The following is a 27,973-nucleotide window of genomic DNA, read 5'->3' as shown; positions in this document are numbered from 1 at the left end:
GAGTTTGAAAATTTAGTGAATTCTCACTGTTAAAGGCCTCGAGGTGATTTTGGAGGTATATGAATTAAGAATTCCCTAAATCTCTCTTTATCTGGGCTTCCTGCCCACTTCAACACATATTCATATCACATGAACCTATTGCTCAACTTTCTAGAGCTGCACAAAAGCTAGCATCTGGGCAATGCTTTCTTTAGATAGTTCGCATGAAAAACTGGATGCATTTTAAAAACTTTACATAATGTAAATAAATTATATTTCATAAAAATTAAACATTATATGAAAATAAGAAATAATAATAAATTAAAAGGTCATCAGTCATGTCTCTTCACACTTGAATAAGTAATCGCATCGCTTAGTATAAATCTATTTTAACTCCTGTTTAAGTAAAACATAGAAAAAAGATTAAAAAAAAAAGAGATTAATTCTTTCGGCTTAAAAGATCCAACGTGGAAATTAATCTATGTTGGTTTATTTTATTATAGATTTTTATAACTATCGCGACTCTTGTTTTATTATTATGGTTGAGAATTGTTTATTTATTTATTTTTATGGATTCCAATTTTTTTAAATTTAATTTATTAATATTACAAAAGTGACGCATCTACCTGGACTGTATATACGCCTTACTACTCTCAAAACAATCAATATTTTTCATATAGTATCCTCCTTTGTGAATTTCTCAACTGACATATTTGATTTTGATTGGATCAATGTCACAGGGTTTGACGAACTTAAACCTTGAGGTTCAAAGTTTAGTGAACCTCAAAACAAAAACAAAGATTAAATTTGGCTAAACTTCGATTTCAATTCAGGTCTTCAGTTCAACCTCGTTCGTTGACTTTTAATAAATAGTTTTCAAGATATTTTTGAATAACTAGAAATAAACTGCACTAAAATCTGCCCTCGAACCTCCAACCGTTAAATCTGCCTTTAGATGAACTATTTGGCATACATGACCATCGATTTTTAAATGGTGGTCAAACAAAAACCTCCAGGTAGCCGTCAAACATTACTTGCGTAACCCATCTGGCACATATGGCTATGCCTATTTTTTATAACGGTTGAACGAAACCATGAAATGTCCTGCTGCAAAAAAAATGTGCTCTCGAATTGCTATTCTAAGTAACTAATCGAGCAGCCAATATTGTTATTCTACGTTATTAATCAAGCCGCCAATACCACTATTCTAAGTTATTAATCAGCTAATTTCCAATTGCAATATTAATGAAGATAGATAATTGGTGATTATGTAAATGCTTGGACACCTAATCCGTTATTAGGGTAACGTGTGGAAGAATTTCAGCGACCATTGAAGTCCAAGCGATCTCTTGAAGATGAAAACCAAGGTTAGAAAACTATGTATTGATATGTAGATGAAAACCAAGGTTTAGAAAACTATATAAATATATATTGATATGTAGATTAATGCGATCACATGGTTAGTTTTTTTGTGAGTTTAACCTGGTATAATAGCACGACTCTCCTGAATGCATCAAGTTTGGCATTTCTAAGCCCTTTCCGCAATTAATTTTTCTGAGACGTTAGAACTATGTTTGTTCACTGTTTGTTGTACCTGCAGAGATAATTATAGCCTGACATAATGTTCCTTTGCGCCATCCCTGTCAAGTAGACGTGGCTCTCAGATTTGTTGTTGTGCAAAGCCTAACGCTCTACCTCCTTTGTGTTGTTGAATATGCCTCTATGTCTCTTTAGAAGAAATATTCTCTGCCCTTCTGCAAGCGCATTTCTGACTCATTCTGCACTAGACAATTTCCCTCGCGGATTCCGTAAATCCAGCATCCGTTTCACTGTGCCCAAGTCTATTTCACTAGTAAATGCCCCTATACCACATCATTTGCAGGCCTAACGCTTTGCTTGTAACTCCACTGGTTATTTGGCATGGGATCTGAGCGTACAATCCCAAGAGTTTACGCCTTCCCCATCAAGCGTGTAGTCCCAAGAGGTTACGCCTTCCCCGTCCAGCATGTGTTCAGAAGCTGAAGGGGAGTGTTTCTCTTTCGATTACATTTTGAATGAGTTCTCTGCGATAGCAACGATAAGCCAAGTAGCTAATTCAAAGTCCAATAGTAAATTCTCATTTTGGATGAAGATCGCAAGTCGTAGTGTCTGGAGTTTGATGCATGGCATTCTCTGCTCGATGAAGCTTTTGTAATTTGTAATTTTTTAGAGAATCAATAAAGCACAACCCGCAGCCAACTTCTTGTTGGAGTTTTTCCAGAAATTGAAGGTAGGTGTTGAGAGAGATAGCTGCAGTCGTAGAGTGATACTTCCGACAACAGCGATTCTCCGGGCATTCTAAAATCTGGACTTCTTGTGGATTCAACCAGCAAATGGACTATCTTGGAATATCAACCTGCTGATGGGATCAGAAACACAGAATAAAATGTATTCACAGACAGAGACAGCAAACAGAAATAAAACAACAACTAACCACTCGAGAACAAAATCACAACTTCACATTACTGGACAGTCCTTGGCCTTGCTTGGATTGCTCAGGCAGAGGAAAAATTACAAATTTATAACCGAGGGAAGCTCTAAAAAGAGAAAGGACCGTTACCCTTACTTGGCATATTGCTCTTTTGAGACTATTGCCTGTTCTACTCCCTCGGGCCGAGCTAGATGTTGATTTACAGGAGTTTCAGATCTCTTAGAGTCATTGGGCATTCAATTGGATCGTCTCCCTCCTTTCCGATATTCCTTGGATGCTCCTGGTTACCTTCTACCTACTAGACAGGAGTTACCCTTACTTGGCATATTGCTCTTTTGAGACTATTGCCTGTTCTACTCCCTCAGGCCGAGCTAGATGTTGATTTACAGGAGTTTCAGATCTCTTAGAGTCATTGGGCATTCAATTGGATCGTCTCCCTCCTTTCTGATATTCCTTGGATGCTCCTGGTTACCTTCTACCTACTAGACAGGAGTTGAACAAGATCATCAGGGAGGACATCTACAGGCAGTTCGTCCAAGTCACCTGGGTCAATCCTACAGTAGGGTTATGCCCAAAGATGGTCTTCTACGTTGAGCACTTTTTGGAGTTGAGAGACAGAGTCATTATTCGACCCTAGTATATGTTTCACCACTGGATGCATGCTCTTCGCATTCCTCTAGGCCAGCTCAAAGTAAGTTCTCAGAGACTTCGAGTAGAGACGAACCACTAGATTGATAGACCAGACAGAATTTGCCAGATATGTTATTTACAATAAGTAGAGACGGAGGTGCACTTCATTTTTGGATGCCCTATATACTACGAGATCGGGAGAAGGTTCCATTGCTTGTTCAAAGACTCTCAAACCCTCGCAGAGTTTTTCAGGTATCCAGATCAGAGATGTTTGGCCCTACGAGCGCATATTCTTCAGCCTCCCGCCTTCCATCAGACCAGACCCCACACAGAGTATTAGGACATTTTTAGGGTACTACCTTCAAACAGGAACACAAAGAGAACGATTAATAATGTTTCATATCCAGACTCTAGACCAATAAGGATCCGTGGGAGCTCACCCCGCCACACGAGATCTCAGCAGCAAAACCGCCTCAGATCCGTCCTTGGGAGACAAACTAGGTCCTCCAAACCTCAGCAATGCACGACCTTCCCCAGACAACGATTTAGTGGACAATCTGCACCTCCACTGGCCCTTCATTAGGCCAGCAAACTTTGTGGAGTTTTTTTCAGTGTTCTTCAGTCAGCCTCGAATGTTAGGCAAGATGGGTCTGATCCTCAAACTAGCCCCTGGATCTCCTCTCTAAGGGCATTCCATACATTGTAACTTTTATGTTCCCGCATTGCATCTTTTATGTTCCGCGTTGCATCTTTTATGCATTGTATTTTTTATAGGAGACCGTTTGGTTCTCCCGCATTGAATGGACATCATTGTAATCAACAGTCCCTTGGACCTACTTTGTGGTCATTAGTTGGACATAAATATAATTATCTTATCTTATCTTATGGAATACATGACTGCACAGAGAAGTCAATGGACGATGTGATAGGTCGGGGTGGCGGAGTGTTGGAGAGTCGACGTCGGATGGTATTCTCAGTGGCAATGGGCGTCGACGTATTCATTGGATTTCACATTTAACATTCTCCCACTTGAAACCAAATGAAGAGTATTGAATTAAGTCACACCAAGTCCTACCATGCCTCTACATAACTCATGTTTATTTCTTGGTAGAATCTTAGTGACCATATCAACAGGGTTCTTATCTGTATGGATCTTTTCCAAGGATAATTGTCCTTCCTCCAATACATGTCGGATCCAATGGTATCTTAAGTCAATGTGCTTGGTTTTTGAGTGAAATGTTGGGGATTTTGCCAAGTGAATGGCACTGACTATCACAATATAGCACATACTTGTCCTGCTTTATTCCTATCTCTCCTAGGAATCGTTGCTCCACAACATCTCTTTACAAACAACCTGTAGTGGGCTTTTTGGTGTCCATATCTGCATATGTAAATCCTTCAAGCACAGTCTCATTATGACCAAAACATAAACAATAATGACTACTGCCCTTGAGATACCTCAAAATCCATTTTACTGCTTGCCAATGTTGTGTGCTTGGATTGGCAAGAAACCTGCTCACTACTCCCACTGAATATCCAATATCTAATCGTGTGCATACCATCGCATACATCAAGCTACCAACTACTGAAGCATAAGGAATCTTATTCATTTCTTCTTTTTCCTTGTCATCACTAGGACATTACTCAATACTTAACTTGAAATGGGCTGCAAGGGGTGTACCAACTAGTTTGGAATCCTTCACGTTAAACCTTTCAAGCACCTTCTTGACATATTTTTCTTGTGACAGCCACAACCTTTTGTTTTTCCTGTCACGCATAATCCTCATACCCAATATTTGTTGTGTTGGTCCCAAATCCTTCATTGCAAATTTGTTGCCCAAATATTTTTTCAACCTATTGATCATATTCTTATCATGCCCAACAATCAACATGTCATCCACCTGTAACACTAATATGATATGCTTTCATTGATCATACCTCTTGATATAGACACAATGGTCAACTCCCAACCTGTGAATGAATCAAATTTCTTATACCATTGTCGAGGTGCCTGTTTAAACCTATAGAGGTTCTTCTTCAACCTGCAAACTAGGTCTTCTTTGCCTTTTTCTATTAAGCCTTTCGGTTGCTTCATATAAATTTCTTCCTCCAATTCAACATGAAAGAAGCAGTTTTTACATCTAACTATTCACATTCTAAGTCTAAAGTAGCAACAAGACCAAAAATGACTCTGATGGATGACATTTTGACAACAAGTAAGAAAATCTCATTGAAGTCAATACCTTCTTTTTGAGCAAATCCTTTCACCACCAGCCTTGCTTTATACCTCTCTTTTTTTCATCACCTTTATGCTTAATTTTGTAAACCCATTCGTTTTGTAGAGCCTTTCTACCCTTTGGGAGCTTTACCAACTCCCAAGTTTTATTTTCTAGCAAAGAGTTCATTTCTTTGTCCATTGCTTTCTTCCATTCTTTACTATGCTCAACTTTAAAAGCCTCTTGAAAACAATCAAGCTCACCTTTATCAATCAATAGTATATAGTTTGAAAGAGGATTCCTTTGTGGTGGTGCATTATTAGGTTGTATCTCCTGTAAAATTTCCTGCAAGGTTCCTTCTTCTTGATGTTCATCACTTTCCACTTGTTGTCCTTCTTGCTCTTGAATTTGTTGTCCATTTTCTTGCATTGGTGGGATGTTTTCATGATGCTCTTCAAACTTGTCAATAACTTTCTTGAGCTCCAACTCACCTACAATCCTCTTAAATATTTCTAACTCATTAAATATAGCATCCCTGCTTCTAATAATTTTATGTTTCACTGGATCCCATAGACAATAACCAAATTCTTCATCTGCATATCCCAGAAAAATGCATTTCATAGATTTATCATCTTGGTTAGTTCTATTTTCTTTGGGAATGTGTACAAAAACTTCACATCAAAAGATTTTCAAATGAAAATAATTCAACTTCTTACTAGTCCAAACTTCCTCAGAGATACCACCATCCAAGGCTATAGTTGGAGATCGATTTATATGGTAGCAAGTTGTCCTGATTGCTTCTACCCAAAAATGTTTCTCCAAACCAGAATTGGACAACATACTCACTTTCTCCATAATGGTGCGATTCATACTTTCTACAACACCATTCTGTTGAGGAGTACTAGGCACAGTCTTCTCATGCTTTATACCAAACTTATCACAATATTCCTTGAATGCATTTGAGCAATATTCTCCATCATTATATGTTCTTAAACACTTGAGCAATTTGTTAGTCTCTCTTTCAACAACAACATGTGATTTTCGAAATATTTCAAATATTTCACTTTTACTTTTCATAGGATATGCCCAAACCTTCCTGGATGCATCATATATAAATGTTACAAAATATGACACTCCTCCTAATGACTTAATGTTAACAGGGCCAAACACATATGAGTGTATCAATTCTAACAGATTTTTCTTTATGTCATGGCCACCTTTAAAGAATGAAACCCTTCTTTGTCTACCATATATACAATGCTCACAAAGATCAATATTATAGGATTTCAACCCTAGCAGTGAATTTTTTTTTTACCAACAAGGATTTTTAAGCCCTTCTCACTCATGTGACCCAAGCACTTATGCCACAAATCCGTTGAATTCCCTTCTTTTGTGAAGGCAACCAAATCTGATTTTGCTATCATTGCCTTCAATATATATAATGTTCTTGTCTTGGGTCCTCTGGCCACGACCAATGCTCCTTTGCTAATTTTCCAGCCTCTTTTTCCAAAGCTTGTGGAATGGCCTTCATCATCCAACCGTCCCATAGAGATCAAACTCATGCGCATTTCTGATACATGACTAACCTATTTCAACAATATATCTTGGCCATCCTTCATCTTGTTTTGGACATCTCCCACTCCAACAATACTGTAAAAGTGATTATTCCCCAAATGCACTCTACCATAATCACCAAGATTATATGCAACAAAATTATCTTTGCATGGGGTTACAAGGTGAGATGCCCCAAAGTCAAGGATCCAATCAAAGCTATTGCTAGATGTACATAAACATGCATCCTCTACTGAAACAGTAAACAACACATCACCATCTGTGACTACATCAGTAGTCTCACCTTCATTTGTGTGGATGACTTGTGATTTGTACTAGTCAGTTTCTGATCCTTTATTCCTTTCTTTCAGACTCCACATTATTTCTTCATGTGCCCAGGTTTGCCACAATGAAAGCAGATGATCCTGCCCCTCCTTGATTTCGAACAGCGTTTGAATCTTGATCGCCCTTGTCGTCCTCGATCAATTCTCCTACCACGATCAACTACAGCTAGAGCTTCTCCTCCCTGATTTTCCGCAATTGACTTGTGTCACAACTCCTCATTTATTAAATTGTTGTTGACATCATCAAACTTCAGGGTTCCTGCAGGTGTTGAAGTGCTCATAGCTACAATTAATTTTTCCCAGTTGTCTGGCATAAAACATGTTGCACTCAAATTGTCAAAGTTTTAGGTAAGCGGAAGCACCAACTTTTTCAACAAGGATTGGATCACATATCAGCAGTCCATGTGTCATGGTCATCCCATTCTGTAAGTTATGTATTGTAAATGATCTTAGTAAAACCTTGAGTCTATGTAACAACCTAGGTAAGTTTATAATTTGATGATGAATTTCATCCTAGGAGATTTTTTAACCTCATTCATTACCTGTGTTTTTCAACATGACTAATCAGAGGAGTTTTTTTCCTCCAGATTAAACCCCAAAGCTAGGGTGAAATTTATTGTCGAATTATTAGGCGAGTCATAGTGTTCTAGTCGAGTCTGATGTAAAAGTGGTTTGAGAATAATTTAAGCTAGTTGGCTTAATTATTTTATTACAGATCACTTGATTTACTAGTTCATATTGTGTCACAAATGGGTTATGTATCTTGAGGGTCTAAACCAAATGTGTATTCCCTCTTTGAGTCTTGTAAATGAAAATTCATATGTATTAGAGGGTTGGAAAAATAATTAAATCCCCTCATGTGTAAATTAATTAATTTTCTGGCAAAATTAAATTAAATCCTAAGCCAGAAAAATTAATTAATTAGAGTCAAATTAAATTGTTTTAGAACCTCCGATCGGGGTGTGGCAGGGGAGAAGGGGAGACGACAGACGAGGTGGCCCAAAGGGGATGGGAGGTAGAGGCGCCAAAAGCCAACCACCTAAGCCCAAGGACAGATGGGGTATTGGGATGTGGAGAGACGCGATGGCAGGTGGGGTACCACACAGGACAGGGCAGGGCAGAGGAGGGCACTGAGCTAGTACAGGTGTGGTCGAGGATGGAAGAGAGCGATGGAGGCTTGGGGTTAAGCGAGAGGGCAGGTAGACTAATGACGGCAAGAGGCACGGAGTCAGGAAGAAACCAACGGCAAAAACAGCCAACGACACAAGTAAAGTAATGGAAGGTAGTAATGGAAGGGTCAGGGGAACCTCATTCCGAGGAAATCAAATGAAAGATTGGGCAGCAGGAAGAGGAAGAGGGCACGTGGGGGGTCGTATGGAAGTTAGGTGGGGCAACTAGACAAAGCAACAAGAGGCAAAGGCAGACTAGAGAGAAGTAGAAAGAACGTGCAACGGAAGGTGGTGGACGCGGGCTAGAGGACGTTGAGAGGATAACGGGCTTCGTCACAAAGCATTGGTATGTTACTCCAGTTTCCCTTCTCGCTTGCATCGCAGAAATGAATTATACAGAGGAATTCGAGGAGTGGGCTGAGGGAAGTCAAGACTCAAAACGAGTCAAGACCTGGGTTGTCTGGGATTCTAACCCGACCGAATGGAGAGTCTATGCCTGGAATGCTGCTGGAGTGAGGGGGCTCAAGAAATCTATAGTGTATCTCTGGGTAGATGGGAATCGAGGGAATGAGGCCCGATGGGATGTCCATTGGGAATTCTATAATGGAGAGAGTAGGAAGCCTGCCGCTCCGGCCAGGTGGTACCTGAGGCATGGGAAGGAAGAAAGAATCATCACAGGCAGGGAGCCCGAAACCATCATTGTCAAAGCAGCAAGGCTATGGTTAGCCTGGCTCGATCTGAGCCCAAACCCGACTAACGGCTGCGGGCCTCATGGGATAACCAAGGGTAAAATTCAGGCGAGGGCACCTGAGAGGAGAGAGTCCTGGACCGGAACCTCAAACGCGACCCTGAATGCTGATAAGGAAACCCAAAATTGGGACTCCTGCAAATCTGCAAATGTTGACCCGCATGTTCCTGTTTGCTGGGGAGGGAATAAGCAGAGAGGAGAGGATTTGGGAGGCCAAAGCCTGTTAGTCCCAGAGAAGGTAGGGGGAAACAAGGGGAGAAGGAGGGCAACCCCAAGTCTCCAAGCCCAGAGTGAGTGGACAAGCCCGGGGCAGAGAAAATTAAGACCACTCTGTGTAAACGAATTCTGACTGATAAAGAAATTTATTTTGTTAATGTTTTAGGTATTAAAAAAACCAGGGTGCAACACCGTTTGGAGGTCCGGATCCTATATCGTGCTCCAACAAGCAAGCCAGTACTGGCGAGTTGCTCGGGAAAAGAAAAACAACGCAGGAACGAAGACAGTATGGCAAAAGAGAGAAAAGAGGCGGGTAAAAGAGGAACCAAAGGAATAGGGAAGGCAAGGAAAAGAACAAGGGGGGGGAGAAAACTCTAGCAGAGGTCCTAACAAAAGAGGCAGGACTGGGAAGGAGCACATGCAGACCCTCATAAACGCGTATATGGTTGGCAATCCGCCGGAGGTAAGAGCTCAAATTGCAGAGTGGGAGAGGGAACTTAATGACAGCATAACCAATCAGGACATAGAGACAAAAGAATGGGAAGCTATGGTGAAAGATCCGGGGAACACCAGAGGCCGACACACGTTGTTTCGGCAAACAATCCAGCAATATTGGGTTATGAAAAATACAGTAGCCCACTATACAAGGAACAAGATGTATAGGAGGAGGCCCAAACAATGGAGCCCAGCATGAAAGATCTTCATAGAGAAATTGTTGTAGTCCAGATACAAGTGTACATAAGCAATCTCACATTGAACAAGACCGAGCAAAGCCTACATGATATGAAGAGGAGCGAAATCCCAAGGTCCAATGCAAAAGCCCTAGCCCCTGTGCACTCAGCTGACGAGTGAAACAGGTCTCTAATCAGAATTTTGTTATATGTCGGTTAGCCTTTACTTTTCTAAGTTGAAGTTAATAGTAGATAGAACAGCTAATGTTGCCTGGATGGTGTTGAAAAACTTATTTAAATTTTGGACAGCATTTAATGCAGACAGGTGGCCAACCTGGTTTCCTACGGGCAAGTTGAGGCCACCTGTAATTTTTGTTAAAGACATTACTATGGTCTGATAATATTAATAGAGAAAGTACTACCAAGCTTACCAAAAAAAATTGTCTTAGGAAAATAAATTCTCCAAATGGAAAAATTTGTGGGTCTTAAAAGAGAATTTTTAAAGGTCCTCCACCAAAGGAATATTGTATATTTCAAGAAAATTTGGACCCTTAGACCTTGGGGGTTAAGTCAAAGTCAATTTTTTGAAGAAATTAACTCCAAATAATAAATTTTGAACTAATTAAAAAAAAATTAAATAATAAATTTGAAAATTCCTCAAAAATAAGAGTCAAGATTAAAAGATCTTGACGTGTTTATCAACGGTCAAGATTATTTTGACAAAGATCAAAGAAACTAGTTATTTTTCCATTTGGAGGATTTATCTATAAATTAGAGAGTTAGTTGAGTCTCTAGTCATTTGGTTTGTGGCTAGAAAATTGTTGCTGAAGCATCTTTGTAACGCTATTTTCCCGCTGTGAACTATTTTTTCTATCACAATAAAGACTTTGAAGTGCAATTCAAGGTGTTCATGCTTATTGATTTGTGGTATGCACTGACTACGGGCATTCCTATGTTGTGTTGAATATTGGTAAGATCTGTTTTTTCATTAGATGGAGATAAAATCATATTATTGATAGTTTTGGGTTAATCTTAGGTGGTTTGATTCTCCATGTCATTAACAAATTATTTTGAGATAAATATATAGTGTTTACATGTACTTCAGTGATTGGCCTCCAAGTTCACAAACTTGAGCACAAATCACTGTTGTTTGGATCCTAAATATTTGTGTGGTGGATTAAATCTTCGCTAAGGCTATAGTGTACACTGGGGTTTCTAATGTGTTTTTAGTCATTCATCAAAGAAAGCCATAAAAATATTTTTCTATAAATTAAAAATTTTTAAAACTCTTGCATATTTGTATATCTTGTAAATAATTTGTAAATCTATTTGTAAATTATTTTTCTAACTTGGGTTGGGGTTTTAGATCCATTTTGTATATATTTAGGGTTTGGGTGTTTTTATTTCATTTTTGCAGATTGGATCAAGGAATCAATTGAGAGAAAAGCTAGATCTAGGCCCTTGGGGGTAAGATCTAGTCTCTAAACAATTTTGCATGGAGATTTACTGAAGATTTGACGACAAAATTCGGATCCGAAAGAGAAGAAAAAAAAATCGAGACACGAGTTTTCAGTTTTTGGCCTCCTCTTGCCAATTCACCTTCCTTAGCCTTGTTCTTCATTTTCCTGGCCTTTTTGGCCCTAAAATGACTTGAAACCCTAATCTGAAGTTTAAGGCTAAATTCTTAGCGGTTTTGCAAGCTTAAGGTCTCAAAATTCATATTTTTCCAGTGGAAACATGATAGCAAAATTTCAACTAATTTCAATTGTGGGATCTTCAAGGCATTGGGCCTAGGATTTGACATCTAAACCCTTGTTTTGCTTTAGTTTTATTATAGCAGTAAAATTATTGATGTTTAAACCCTAAAATCACATTTTAATTAGTCAAAATCAATTAGAATTGCAAAATCTAAATTTTCACAAGTTTTGGCCACTTGGGCATCTCTAATTTGATCTAGATTTAACTTTTTAGGTTGCTGGAATTTTCTGCATAATTGTGAAATTCAAGTCTGAAATATTTTTGAAGCATATTCTTAATAAAAATCAAAAAAATTGAATATAAAGTTTCTGGTAAAGACTTACTATTTTTAGACATTTTTGGGCATCATCTTTAGTATTTTTAGCTTCTTGATCTATCATTAATTTATTGTTGTAATAAATTTATCAGTTCTGAAATCTCTGAATCACACTTCCTAAAAGCCCTAAAATTTGAAATTTTTGAGTTCTAGTGCATTTTTACTATTTTTGAGCATATTGACCATCTGTTTTGGGCCTCATTAGTTTGTTGATCTGTGATCTATTCACTGTTGTTATAAATATATCAGATCTGAAAATATCATTTAATATTTCATCATAAAGTGGGCTAAACAAGTTAATTTACATTTGTTGGTCATTAGAAATTTTTATGTTTCATGGTTGAGCAAAATTTCATGATTTAAATTGGCATCCTCATTGTTGTCATAACACTAATAAAGTCTGGAATTTCTTAATTATTACTGCTGATATAGATTGTCATAAATCTGAAAATTGGTTTATCTCATCTTGATCTTAAAGGTTGTCTAACGGTGCTCTCAAAATCTGAAGTTTATCTTGTTGATAGAGTTCTTATGTTGATAATCATTGGTGGATAAGTTGATTTACTTAAGCATCTTGTGGATTGACCTATAGTTGAATTTTGCACTTGTATCGTTAAGCACTCATCTTGTATTAAGATCGTTTTTCCCATTGTTGTTAAGTACTATTGGCATAAAGAGTAATCATAACTTAAGTACTTAAGAAACTCAAACAATCTTAATTCAAGATAACCTCACTCATCATCTTGCATTTAACATCCTAAATCTAGCTTGCATTAATAATTTACCTCCTAGCATAAGCTAGGTTGATAGAAATATAGGGCAACCCTTTTCACACTAGCTTGAGAGATTCAGTTTCTCCTAGTAGTTAACATAGTGACCTTGCAGTCGTCAAAGTCACAGTGTCTGCATCACCAAAGACACTTGGTGAGTGGAACACAAGGGAAAGTATCAAGGCACTATTTGCTTCCCGTTGGGGAAAAGGTTACACTTAGACTAGGCATCTAATTAAAATTTACCAAGATCATTGCATCTCACATAGGTCCTAGGTCTTGCATATCATATATGTTAGTCAAGCATTCAATCCATCTGGTCATTCGGTTCCAATTATAGAAAGCAAGAATTTGTGACTCCACTAAGGCACTGGTCTCATACTCTAAAATATAATCTAATCAATAATCTTGCTCAAATTTAACCAATTGGCTAGGCCACTCATCCGTGTCTCCTAAACAAGTTGGTTTCCAGCTTGTTTTCCTTCATCTCATTCCATAGGGACTATCCCCCATAGTCTAATGTTGGGAGGCAGCTATAATGGAGAGGGCGGGATCAAAGTGACAACCCCCATCCTGAGCATTGTTGTGGTGCCTATACAACAGAACACATTAACAAAATAACTTTAATTTCATCTAAAATGATTTTTACAGAGGCAAGCTGACTAGTAATAATATTGAATTCATTCAAGTTCTCAACAACCGAAGCACCCTCCTTCATCTTGAGATTATAAAGTTTCTTCATTAAGAACAATTTCTTTGATGTTGTGTTCTTCTCATATAGATCATGGAGCTTCTTCCATAATCATTTTGCCAGCTTTTCTCTGGACACATTAAAATACACATTCTTTGCTAGATATTGGTGAATTGTCGCAATCGCCTTTCTATCTAGCTTATTCCACTCTTCATCTATCATCGATGAGGGTTTCTTTGTTACACCCTCAATCAGCAACCACTGATCTTTTAAAATCAGTCTATCCTCCATCTGTGATTTCCATAGGGCAAAATTAGCCCCGCTCAACTTCTCCATATCAATTAATGTTGTTGTCTCCATAATAAAGTTCACGCCCTCAAAAATCAAAACTCTACTTATAAGATAAAACTTCAATTATTACACCCTTTTTGTTTTAAAATTAAAGGCCAAAATAAATATCCTTTAATAAAAATTATATAAAAACTATGAACTCTTCCTTACCCTTCCTTTTTTTAATATAAACTAAATCCCAAATAAAAATAGCACGTAGCAAGATAAACAACTCGTTGCTACCATATTTTACTAGTATATGATTGGTCCTTTGGGGCAAGAATGATACAATTGTGCTTATGTTTTCCTTTAATAAGGCCAAATTAGACTACACGACTTCCAACCCTCATTCTCAAGTTTAAGAGATAAAGGAATTATAAAAATTGTTTTATATATAATCATTGCCCACTTAATCAACTTACTTATTTCTTAATAAACCGCCACTAACAATCAATTTATACAAAGAAAACTAACAGACTTGGCACCAATTGTAGCTGAGTTGATGATACCTAGCCTTCATACTAAGCTATGAGAGTAAAGTGCACCAAGAAAAGCTGAAAAAACACATCCTTTATTTGCGATCCGCAATTGGCACGATTTTCTGGTTCAGATCCTCCCTAGACGTTCAAACAGACTAGATTTGGCCGCAACATCCCTGATTTCTTCACTAGCGGTCCTTCATTCTTGAGCAAGCCTATATAGCATAAGCATTGATCTATTGCTCTGATACCAATTGATGGGATCAGAGAAGAACAGCAGAGAATAAAATTTATTCACAGATAGAGACAGTAGAATAGAAATAAAACAACTAACAACTGGAGAACAAAATCACAACTTCACATTACTAGACAGACCTTGGCCTTGCTTGGATTGCTCAAGCAGAGGAAAGATTACAAATTTATAGATGACAGAAGCTCTAGAATTCTCTAATTCTCTCATGTGGAATACATGACTGCACAGTGAAGTCAATGGACGGTGTGGTAGGTTGGGGGCGATGGAGTATTGGAGAGTCTGTTGGAAATAATACTGAGAGGGGGGGTGAATCAGTATTATCAGATCAATTATTTTTCATTTCACAATCAGATTTGTATACGCTACTTCAGTTAGTAAATATCGCGTATGTACGCAACTTCAGTTAAGGAAACAAGCGTATATTAGCATACTTGTAATTTAAATTATTCTTCAGATGTTGATCATTAATCTGTGCATCAAACCATATGTACAGTAACCAAGAACAGTGAAACAGAACAAGCAATCACACATAAGAATACAAGATATAAGGTGGAAACCCAATGTGGGTGAAAACCACCTGCTGCAATTCGTCTCTATCTTCTTTCAATTAGAAACTTCTTTTTACAATGTTTCTGTACTGGTGCAGTCTTATACCAGTACGCAGGCTGCTACTTGCAGAAGACTACAACCTTCTCTCGTTCTCCAGCTTCTTCTGGAAGGGAGCTACAACCCCCTTAGCTCTTGTACTAGCTGAGGTACTAGTACATAGGTGCTGACCTACAGAAGGCTACAACCTTCTCTTTTCTTCCAGGGACCTCGTTTCATAAATTTTCAGACTAGATCCATGAATATCAATCAAACATCAAGTATATATGCATTAACCATCCTCCTTTGTACAAACAAATACTAAATCAACCAATAACTTCTCAGAATGTTGTAACCAGAAAACAGTACTAGTAACCAAACACCAATCCTGAACCCAAAATACTGCAGCAATAAACAGAAGTAGCTAAAACATATTTCATGAGATATACGCTACTTCAATATATGGAACCTGCGTGCATACGCTTCTGTATCAAGGGCATCCAGCATATACGTTGTTTTACGTTAGCTAACCAACGTGTATACGCGCCTCTGCTGTGTTGAACCTGCGTACAAATTTCTCTTCAAACCGCGTTAAGATCTTGACCCATCAATAGAACTTATTCTTCTCCTTGCGCTCAGGTTCCTCCTTGATTCAGATCTAGTTATGCACCATAACCCAATGACAGTATTCTCGATCTTGCTCTTCATAAGATATTCAATACTTCAGTTACATCCTTGCCAAATGATCTCCTTCCCTTTTTATAGACTTAGGCCTTACTCACACCATGGTCCAAAACCATAGAGATCCAATACAAGGGACTCAATGCCTGGGTTCAACACTTTGGATGCAATACCAAGGACCAAAACCATAGGTTCAAATAAGACGGACTAAATACCATGGACCACCCATAAGTTTTCCCACATGTACGCGCTTTTCTTTGCATGAAAGTGCGTGCATACGTATACGCGCCTTTTGATCAGTACACCCGCGTGTATACGCGATTTTGTTAAGATGAACCTGCGTATACCTCATTTTCTTTCATTCTGAGAGCCTGAACTGTGATCTGCCCTTTGAGTGAGTTGCCATCAAGGACAACACCTGTGCCATAGTGCCAAAGCTGTGCCATAATGCCAACAGAGTCAACATCGGATGTTGTTGTCAGTGGCAGTCGGTGTCGACGTATTCATTGGGTTTCACATTTAACACCTGCAAATCAAACTGAACAACGATAATCACGCATCAACAGTCCAGAAAATGCCTTTGTAGACAATGATTCTCTCTTGCTTAGGTTTTATTACAAAGATTTCTATCCATTTCACTATTGAATAGTAGTTCATTCAAGATCTGTTACATCTCCACCACCGATTTGTAGACATCTTTGCATCTAGGCCCTATTACAGTTGTGGAGACTAGGAACCAATATAAAGGTCATTGCCTATGTTTGCAAGAGTGAAGTAGAGGTGCGTATGGGAGCTTTCGTGAACTCGAACTTGTTGCATGTGAGAATCATACCACAAGATATCAATTGGCATCAACCATGGCTACAATTGCATCAATTGACATTGTTTTGGGCAAGAATCAACAATAAACATCTACATTCATAATCCTCTTGAAGACTGTGATTGTTTCGCACCGAAGATTGTGATACCCCTACTGCAACATTTGATATTCTCATATTAGTGACTTCGACAGTAATACACCAGTTCTGCTTAGAATTATTATCCTTAAGATTGTCGAAAAGGTTTTCGTCATACCCTTAGGAGGAGGACAAGTCAAAGTCTAGTTGCTCTGACCCCTGAGGCCAGAGTCATCGCCTCGTCATTACAGATTTTGACATTGTAGAGGCTTTTATCCAAGCCACTCTTATTCATTTCCATTTTTCTCCGACTTATGAAACGCAAAGTTGCTTCAAGACCCTTTTGTTGTAAGTGAATGTACGAAATGTCCTTGCTTCATGTTGGTAGATCATATCCAATCATTGTTAGCTATAGTTGTTGTCATCAGTATTTGTCCCTTCAGCCTTTTGAATATTGTACCTTCAGCGGTTGGTTAATGGAGGACTCAAAGCATTGACTACACCCATTCTTTTGTTCAGCTTGAGTTGTTTGGAAAATGGCTAAAATTGTCAAGTTACTAGAGTTACTAAATATTCTGATACACTTTGCCACTGACAACACAGTGAAAATCAGTAAAGCCACTTTTGTGGATATTAAAATCTATCTACAAGATGCACAGGAGAAAATCAAGTTTCTCCAACTAGTTTCTCCAACTAGAATCTCTAGCGAGATGAACTACAACAGAAGAGTCGTCATTTTGAACTAGTTCTTGTTCAAACAAATTCACTTTTTGAATTTGAGACAGGCTCTTATTAGCACCCAACACCTAATCAAATCAGTAAGGCCATTTTAGGATCATATTACATGAAGATGCAAAGGTTCAGTGTCCATTTCCCAAGCCCATCATCAGACCTTAGGAAAAATTCATCAACAAGCATAGAATCGATCTCAGATATGACAATGATGTGTCCTTTCACATTCCAGACTATTCCAAACCCATCCAGTTTTAGAGTGTTGGATTTCTTCAAGACAACTCACCTTCACTTACTCTGCATCTTCCACAAACACTTCAAATTCTCAAATGCCAACATTGTGATCGAGTTGGCATGTGAAAGATTGGCATTTTGATCTTCACCCTAGTGAGCATTGTGGCAAACATACTCATCATTCAAACAAATGTTCCAAAAACAAAACTCCTGCATGAACAAAGGTTCACCTTGGTGGATCACTTCTTGGCAATGGTCTTCAACATCCAAGAAGATATATCGATCATACCTTAGAGTTCATTCTCGAGTATTGACACATCTTGCAATAGAGATATCTTCATTTTCTAAGGGGAATTGATGAGCAACTACCCTCTTCAAAGAAATATCAAGTGACCTTGAGCCATAACTTGAACCAGAGCCAGTTGCTAGAGCCTAGAGCCAAAGTCATAAGGCATAGCCAATTGCTAGAGCCTAGAGCCAGAGTCATCAACCATAGCCAAATTCAAAGTTGTAGCCAGAGATAGATACATGTTCTATGAGCATGACTTGGTTGGTAGCCAGCCTAAACCACCAATAGAAGATTTTTGTTTATACTATTCACTTCATCAGTTTTTGGTCATCTTTAAACCATTTTCAAGGAGCACTTCCACTTCATAAGAGACTTCAACTTCTAGCCAAATTCAAAATTGTTTCAAGAACTGCTTCAAGCCTAGTTCTAGATTTGGTGGCCAACTTTAAACCACCACTAGTAGAAGACTTCAACTCCTCAATTTTCATGGCTTCGTTCAACCATGAATATGAATATGGTTGGAGGGTCATGGCCAAGGCCCCTAAGGGTGTCATGGGAATTCAATTAGGTATTCTCATCACATCTTCCCTCAAGAGGTGACAAAGGTTTTCACTAGCCCTTGGATGGTTCCTTATTATCGTTGAATGGGGGTTTGAGCCATTTATCATTGCAGAGAATGACACCTTTCTTGCTCATGCCTTTCCAAGCCATTTTGAAGAGCTCAAAGGGAATAATTCATCATCTATGATACATTCCTCCACAACTTCCTTTTTCGTGGCCTTCATTATTTCATGGATAAAATGATAGTGTGCAGTAGTGTACCCTTTAAATCTATGCCCTCAAAACATCTCTTCATGTCACAATGGTATGAACCGTGGATGCATTGATTGTTGATATAAGTCAATCGTCATGTCCACTCATAAAGTTCAATATATGATCTCAAGGTTGTTCTTTGTTGGATGCTTGGTAATGGATTTGGTTTGTGGTGTTCCTTAAACCATCATTTCAAAAAGCACATTGATCCAGATTTATGTAGGAACGAAATGAAATACAAATACAAACAGAAATGCAGAGCTACATCGAACATTAGAACTTCAATTCATTAACAACAAATGCTGAAAATTGTTTACATGCAGAATGGAAATAAACTAGCTCGGGCAATGGTAGTTTATCTCTAAGAAGAGATGTGACAGCTACATGCCACTAAACTATGTTACAATGGAGCTCAAAGGCCTTTTTATTATTGAGGAACAAAAGAAAACCTTAAACATCGAAAAACCTAATCCTAGTAGATGGAGCTCCAAAAGGGCCTTGTTAGGGTTAGCTGGTATACCAACTTCCCAGGGTCGTCTCTTTGGCATACAATCTCCATTTGACGCATATGATACTTTCTTAGAAAAATCTATTAGAAGACTTCAATTTTCGACTACAAACCCCTACAATAGGCTTCCTATTTTCCTGTTTTTTTTTAAAACGTCGTTTAGGGCGCCTCAAAACAGCTCTGGAAGTTTAGGAACCAAAAAAACTACCAAAAATAGTAAAATGTGCTACAATTAAGGAAACATAAAGAAACAGTGTAGGGGGTCCAAGTGGAATAGGCGAGTGGCCACCAATATCCACCTAGATCAGTCCTACCCCCTTAGGAAGCAATGGTCCCTCCTACGTTGAGTGCCTCCATGAGATGGGGAAACTTCTGTTGAATTTGTTTCCTGGTGAGCCATTTGTCCTCGTGCAAGAGCTAGCCAACTTTGACAACTCGATGCAGTTGGATCCTCTATTTGCAAGTGTTCTTAATCTGTGTGTCCATGATTCCATCAGCTGTGGCATGTTCAATGCAGTCTGGGTTGAGCTTTGTTGGTGTCAACTGCTTAGCAATGTTTGATGTGTCCAGCAATGGTGGAAAGTATAGTAAAGATGGTCCACATTGAATATGGAGTGCAAGCCAAGGAATGGGGGGATATTGAGCTCAAAAGTTTTGTCGCCCACAACCTTGGTGATGGTGTAAGGCCCATATTAGAGTGGTCAAAGCTTCTGATGGGCTTCGGCAAGGCATTCTTTCTATAGTTGTAACCAAACTTTGTCACCCGCCTAAAACTTATGTGGCACCCAATGTTGATCATGTCGTTGTTTGTACTTGGCATTGACTTTCTCCAAGATGTCATGAACCTAGTGGTGAATGTGCTGAATGCACCCAACAAACCTGGTGCCTTTATCAGCTTCAAACTGAACATGGGCAAATTCTTCCTGTGTAGATGCAAAAGGCAGTGCAATATCAAGGAGACATAATGGTTGAAATCCCATGCCCACTTCAAAGGGGCTCTGGCTAGTCGAGCTATAGAAGGCACTGTTATAGCTGTGTTGCACACATAGTTTTAAAAACAAGAACCAGTGACCGCACCGATCCACCTAATAAACCGGGTTTCAAACCGAAACCAATCAAACTGGGAATGGTTAGATCTCAATGAACTGGTTTCAAAAAACACATGAAATAATTAATTTTTAATGAAAAAAAAACAATTTTTAAGATTTAAAACCATGATTCCAAACCAATAAACACATAATATGCAAAGTTTGCTCATATATAAACAATGTAAAGGTGAAAATATCAAAATGGAACCAAGTACAATACATATCAGCAACAAAATATATAATCAATGAGGCTCTAAATGGCCCCTAGAGTCCAAAAACAAAATCCTACAAGCTATGGGACCACTAGCCTACTACAAGTCTACATATATGATATTAGTAATCAACATTATCACTTGAAACTTTGAAAGTTGAAACTTCCCATCATGATCAAACTTAGTTGGTTGAGTGTCGACTCCCAACCTTTGCAATTGCTTGAGTCACAAACTTCTTTGTTGGTTCAGTGACTTGAGTCTCAAACTTTTGAGGGTATCCTGCCCTAATTTGCCCTATTACCTCATTTGGTGCTCCACATGACTTTACATGGCCTCCTATCCCAGCAAAGTTGTTGCTTGAACCTGTTAATACCCCCTCCTTCAATAGATTTTTGGTAATATTTGCATATCATTTTTCCATCAATCATATCACAATGAGTCCACGCAGTATCCTTGGCTTTTGGAGGCATGGTGGCAACTACTTAGCTCAAACTCTCTGTTGTTCCACTACTCCAACAAAAATTCAACACTCTCCAAGCTCTCAATGAAACTCACAAAAACTACAAATGAGATGTGTGAAGCAAATGAGGGGGGTGAGCTCCTTTTAAGGGCTTGGAGAGGGTATTTTTGGAGGGAAACAACCCTTACTTTCCCTCCAAAACACCCAGAAAGCTTCCAAAACGAGTTTGTGTGTGTTTGTCACCATCTGTCGCGGCCTTGGCAATGAACTGACCGATTTATGATAGAACCGGACGGTTTGACCATAAATCAATCGAGGTTCTGTCAGAAACCGGTTGATTTGACCGGTTTTTTGTGATTTTTTGGCAAAGTCAACATTTAAACTAGGTTTTTTGCCCAGTTCGACCCGGTTGCCTAATGAACTAGCCGGTTTGATCGGTTTCCAGTTCATGCCAATCGGTTTTTAAAACTATCGTTGCACATAGGGAAAACTCTCATCCCATGTTCGTGGATGCTTGGAGTTGTACATGCGCAATATGTGCACAATCATCTTTTTGACAACCTTTGTCTAGCCTTTAGTCTGGGGTGGAATGCAGTCGACTTGGTGAGCTTGGTGTCCAACAATGACCAAAGATTCAACCAGAATGTGCTTAGGAACCTGTTATTCTGATCTGATATAATGGTCTACGAAACCCAAAAATGTACCCACACTGGAATTGTACAGTGTCTTCTGTTGTGATATTCTTCTTGCAGGTGGCTGGTCATCTTAGAAAATCTATCGACAACCACAAATACATAGTCGTTGCCATGCTTGGTAGAAGGAAGGCCAGACATATAATCCATGGAGATGGATTCCCAGGGTCGGCTAGGAGTAGGCAACGAAGTATACAAGCCTTACTTCTTAATGGTTGGCTTGGCGATAGCACATGCAGTGCAGGATCTGATGTATTTTGCAACATCCTGTCGGAGATTTGGCCAATAAAAATGCTTCTGTAGTACGGCCATAGTTTTCTCCACACCAAAGTGTCCTGTGACCCGACTGTAATGCGCCTCCCAAATCAGCTTGGCATGCTCACTTGAAGGAACACAAAGGTGGCCCAAGTAGCATAATAATGCGTCCTGGAGGTGGAAGTCTAGAACTTGCTTGCCATCCACTAGTATTTGGTATGTGGTGGCAAACTTTGGATCATTTTTGTATAGTTGTGGCCATCCATAGGTCTCGTGGCCACAAGAGTTGAGAACAGTGGTCAGTGTTGCAACTAGGGGACGACTGAGGCAATCTGCAACATGATTGGTGTTGCCCTTCTTGTATTTAATGTTCAAATGGAATTGTTGCAGATATGTGGACCACTTCTAATGGCGATCGTTCTGCAAATTCCCTTGTGTCTATGTAAACTAGAGCAATCAGTGATCTGTGTGGATGATTGTCTCCTTCTCCAAAATGTAATGTTTCCATTGCCGGCAAGCCTGCATGATGGAATACATCTCTTTATCACAAGGGGGTTATTTCCGAATTGTATCAGAAGTGTCTCACTGTGATACATCTCTTTATCACAAGGGGGTTATTTCCCAAATCAGCTTGGCATGCTCACTTGAAGGAACACAAAGGTGGCCCAAGTAGCATAATAATGCGTCCTGGAGGTGGAAGTCTAGAACTTGCTTGCCATCCACTAGTATTTGGTATGTTGTGGCAAACTTTGGATCATTTTTGTATAGTTGTGGCCATCCATAGGTCTCGTGGCCACAAGAGTTGAGAACAGTGGTGAGTGTTGCAACTAGGGGACGACTGAGGCAATCTGCAACATGATTGGCGTTGCCCTTCTTGTACTTAATGTTCAAATGGAATTGTTGCAGATATGTGGACCACTTCTAATGGCGATCGTTCTGCAAATTCCCTTGTGTCTATGTAAACTAGAGCAATCAGTGATCTGTGTGGATGATTGTCTCCTTCTCCAAAATGTAATGTTTCCATTGCCGGCAAGCCTGCATGATGGAATACATCTCTTTATCACAAGGGGGTTATTTCCGAATTGTATCAGAAGTGTCTCACTGTGATGCACCACTAGATGCCCTTGTTAGGTGAGAACTGCACCAATAGCATAGTCGGAGGCGTCTGTCTCAATTTCAAACGATTGTTGCAAGTCTAACAATGTAAGTACTAGTGTAAAACAAAGGCAGTGCTTCAGCTCAATGAATGTCTTTTGTTGGGATTCAAACCAAAAAAAACTTTGCTTTTGTCCTGCCCTTCTTGTACTTAATGTTCAAATGGAATTGTTGCAGATATGTGGACCACTTCTGATGGCGATCGTTCTGCAAATTCCCTTGTGTCCGTATAAACTAGAGCGATCAGTGATCTGTGTGGATGATTGTCTCCTTTTCCAAAATGTAATGTTTCCATTGCCGGCAAACCTGCACGATGGAATACGTCTCTTTATCACAAGCGGGGTATTTCCGAATTGTATCAAAAAGTGTCTCACTGTGATACACCACTGGATGCCCTTGTTAGGTGAGAACTACACCAATAGCATAGTCGGAGGTGTTTGTCTCAATTTCAAATGATTGTTGTAGATCTAACAATGGAAGTACTAGTGTAAAACAAAGGCAGTGCTTCAGCTCAACGAATGCCTTTTGTTGGGATTCAAACCAAAAAAAACTTTGCTTTTGTCCTGCCCTTGGTAACTGGACTCAAAGGCCAAGTGATATGAGAGAATCCCAATACAAACCTCCAATAAAAATTGGCAAGGCCCAAACAAGGTTACTTGGGAGCGGGAGCGGGGAGCGACATTTTCAAAAGCACCTGGGTCGGGAGCGAATTTTTATATAGTATATATTTTTATATATTTTGATGCATATATATCAACAAAAGCATGTAGAATGATGAATTCGATATAAAAAACATGGATTAAACCATATAACATCAATCATCTAGAAGTTATAATTTTCATCAACCACGTCCACAAGTTACAAGTTCCCATTTATATAGCATGTAAGGGTACACATAACCAAAATAGAATCAAGTGCAATCCATCTCTGAACCAAAAATACATCAACAAATAGGCTATAGATGGCCTCTAACATCCAAAAAAATCATGCTACAACAAATAGCTACATCTCATCAAAATCATTGCCTATCTTGGGCTCTTTGTCATTAATATCAACCTCTAAGCAATTAACATAAGATAGAAAAAATGTAGCATGTCAAGTCAAGATTTTGTTTGAGTGGTGGGTACATTTTTAGTAGGGTCATGATAGAGGAGTTCTACAACCAATGTCACTAACATCAAGGTACATAGAGGGCTTGGTACTCTTGATTAAATATGAGTCTCATACCCTAGCACATGACAAAATCCAATGGATACATTGCAATCCCCCCAATCCTAAAATCCTGAAAGTTTGATAAGTCTGTTGAATTTTGAGTGAGATATAAAATTCTACTTTCTCCAAATGAAATCCAACGAGGTTGAAACCACTCTCAAACATCCTGTGGCATTTCATGATAATGTTAAAAATATAAGTAAAAGGATGAAAATGAAAGATATAGGAGAATGTGAATTTTACATTACCATGAATTGCATATCAATACTAGGGCCATAGGCTTGAATATTAGGTTGCCCTACTCAAAAAATATTGTTTCTTTGAAAAAAATTGCATTTGGAACATCTTTGTGATAAAAAAATTGTGAAAAAACCAAGAAGCGATTTTTTTTGGTGGGAATGTGCTCCAAGAGTGATTCGAAGCGGGGGCAGCCGCACCCCCGCAACCATGGGCCTAAAAAGTTGCAAAGCTCTGTTAGAGTGATCGAGGCTGGCCAATCCCGAATGACTTGGATATTCGCCTAATCCACATACATGCATTGCTCATCAATGATGTAACCTAGATATTGAACCCGGCTCATGCCAAAAGTGCATTTCTCCAAGTTGGCACATAGTTTGTGTTGTCGCAAGGTCTAAAAGACCTGTTGAATGTGTTGCAAGTGCTCTTCCCAATTCTTGTTGAAGATGAGGATGTTGTCCAAATAGACAACTACGAAAGAGTTGGTAAAGAGCAAAAAGATGTCATCCATCGACCTTGTAAAAGTTGCGGGGGCATTTGTCAACCCGAAAGGCATGACCAACCACTCAAAAAGGACTTCCTTGGATTTGAAGGTGGTCTTCTACACATCTGTGAGTTTTATTGGAACCTGGTGATAACCAGACTTCAAATAGATCTTGCTGAAATACTTAGCCCTCTTGAGCTGGTTAAGAAGGTCATCAATATGTGGCCTTGGATACCTGTTTCTGACAGTGATTTTATTTAGTGCTCAATAGTTAACGCAGAGTCTCCATGTCCCATCTTTCTTCTATACAAGTACAATCGAGCTCCCACAAGGTGAGGAACTTTGTTGGATGTGCCTTTTTTGAAACAACTCCTAGATTTGTCATTTGATTTCTTCATTTTCCATAATAGAGCGACAGTATATCGGCCCACTGGGTAGAGGTGCTCCAGGAGTCAGATCAATCGCATGCTTGACCTGATAGTGCAAAGATACCCCTCTGGGCGAGGAGAAGATGTCCCTCTATTTTTCCACAACCTTACCCACCTATTTCTGTTAATTTCTGTTATTGAATAGATAGCAGTAGGATCACTTGCCGAGAACAAGTGTCAAGAGTGTTCAAGTTTGAAATGCATTCACAAAAGAAAATGTTGACAATTTGATGGGTCATTTCGTCTGTCACTCGAATATGTGCCAGCAGACACACATAGGTACAAAGCGTTGATTTAAATGTTGGTTATTTTCTCATTTGAGGATATATATAATGGTGCTACAAGAAGGTGTGACCTTTTCTCCAAGGAACAGAAGCAAGTCAGGAGTGATGATGATAGTCTTAAATTTTGTATAGAAAGAAATGTTTTCATAGGCTGTTTGTTATTCAGAGGTGTCAATGCTTTGCTTATACATACCTATTTCAATTCGGATGAACATTGGCAAGCTCTAGAAGCTGCACATCGAGTGGTTTTTGGACAAAGACTCCTCGGCTTCTCCAGTCGATATTTGCTGCCATTGGAGATCTCTATTTGTACAAGCTAGCTGACCAAATTTATGGCAAGCATGTTTCACATTGGGCACCTTTTGTCAGACGTCCAACTGGTTTATGTTTTTCTGCGTTACTCAAACCTTGTCAAATAACTTGGAGACAGTGTTGACTACCATGTCTCTGTTTTACTGGCCATTTCATAATTTCCTTTCTAGTCAAGCATGTGACTCTCCCATGTCTAGAAAATTAGCTTTGTTTTTCCAATTTTGCAGCATTATCTTGTGCCATTCAATCTACAAGTGCAATAGTGTGGTTGTACATTGGCATCTTACATTTCTATGAGACACGGGACAAAATAAAGTTTCTTATTTTTAATGTCCTTCACATAGGGACCACTGTGCTGATTGCCACATGTTTATTGGATAGCTGGATGTATGGCTCATGGATCTTCGTGCCTCTGAATTTTTTGAAATTCAATCTCTTTTTCGCTGGTAGAGATTATCATGGAACCCACCCATGGCATTGGTACTTCACACAGAGTTTTCCAGCAATAGTTTATAATTTCCTACCCATTTCAGTTGCAGGTATTTGGCTTTCAAAAGAATGGCGGCTAGCTAGACTGATTGAATGGGCATTGGGAGTTTAGTCACCTTGGTCACAAAGAATTCAGGTTTGTTTTTCCAGTGCTTCCAATCACATTGACGTTTAGTGGATACTTATTGGCTGAACTAGATAAACCTGATTTTCCACAAAGAAAACTAGGAAAGTCAGGTAATACTCAAAAGTGTTCATCATGGAAATGCTTTATGGTTGTTGGCCTTCTAACAAATATTCCAGCAGCTTTGTATATGAGTTTAGTACATCAGACAGAGAGGGAGTGAAGCTGTGATGGTTTTTCTTGCCAGGGAAGCAGACAAATATCAAGTGCAGAGTGTGACTTTCTTAATGCAATGCCATGCAACTCCATATTATGCTTCACTACACCGAAATTCGACCATGCACTTCCTGGATTGTTCCCCAAGCAGTGACAGTGACAGTGACAATGGTGCAGAGGCACTTTCATCTGACCTGCATTCTTCCATATCTATGTTTACAATCTGTAGTCCTGTGGATATAAGTGCAATTAAAGGTGCAGGCTCAAAGACCTGTGTTAACCAACATATTGGCATTTGTGGTACTCGTAATTACTTTGGTCTCTTTTCCATTGATATATTATGTTTTGTGCATTCTGCTCTCGCTTCAGATTGGGAAAAATGGGTAGCACATAGTTAGCTAAATGTTTTCAGTTATTAATTAGTTATGAGCTAGTTACAGACTTGTAACTGAAACAGTTTTTCAAAAAATGTATAAAAAGAAAGAAAAACCAAGAGAAAAGGTTGGGGAAGCTGGGGTTGGTAATGATTTTTGTATCAAGAAGTCTGTGGGACCCTTTCATAATCTTAAGATTCCAGTTCTTGAGTACAGTTTAATGTTTTAAAAACTGGAACCAGTGACCGGACCGGTCCACCTAATGAACCGGTTTACCGACTGGAACCAGTCGAACCAGGACTGGTTAGGTCTAAACGAACCGGATTTAGAAAAATACATTAAATAATTAAGTTTTAATGAAACAAAACGATTTTTAAGATTTAAAACCATGATTCCAAACAAAATATGCGAAGTTTGCTCATGTATATACCATGTAAAGGTGAATATATCAAAATGGCACCGAGTGCAATACATATCATTGACAAAATAGTAAAATACATACGCAATGAGGCTCTAAATGGCCTATAAAGTCCAAAAACAATGCTGTAAGCTATGAGGCCATTGACCTACTACAAGTCTACAGTGTACACATGATCAATCATCAAGTTCATCACCACTACTA

General features: G+C 38.9%; 1 protein-coding gene and 1 pseudogene across 1 annotated transcript in view; one reads left to right on the top strand and one right to left on the bottom strand.

Moving 5' to 3' along the window:
- Positions 1–27,973, bottom strand: part of LOC149266359 (DNA replication complex GINS protein SLD5-like) — a 44,210-nt gene that overhangs the window by 6,281 nt on the left and 9,956 nt on the right. The window lies entirely within an intron of this gene.
- Positions 8,746–27,375, top strand: LOC149266360 (mannosyltransferase APTG1 pseudogene; annotated as a pseudogene).

The sequence above is a fragment of the Pinus tabuliformis genome, chromosome 6 (assembly GCF_031772625.1).
Source record: "Pinus tabuliformis cultivar Carrire ecotype Pingquan chromosome 6, CPIR1, whole genome shotgun sequence".
In the NCBI taxonomy this organism is placed as follows: Eukaryota; Viridiplantae; Streptophyta; class Pinopsida; order Pinales; family Pinaceae; genus Pinus; species Pinus tabuliformis.
Note: the sequence above shows the minus strand (reverse complement) of the source record. Positions and strands in the feature narration are given on the sequence as shown.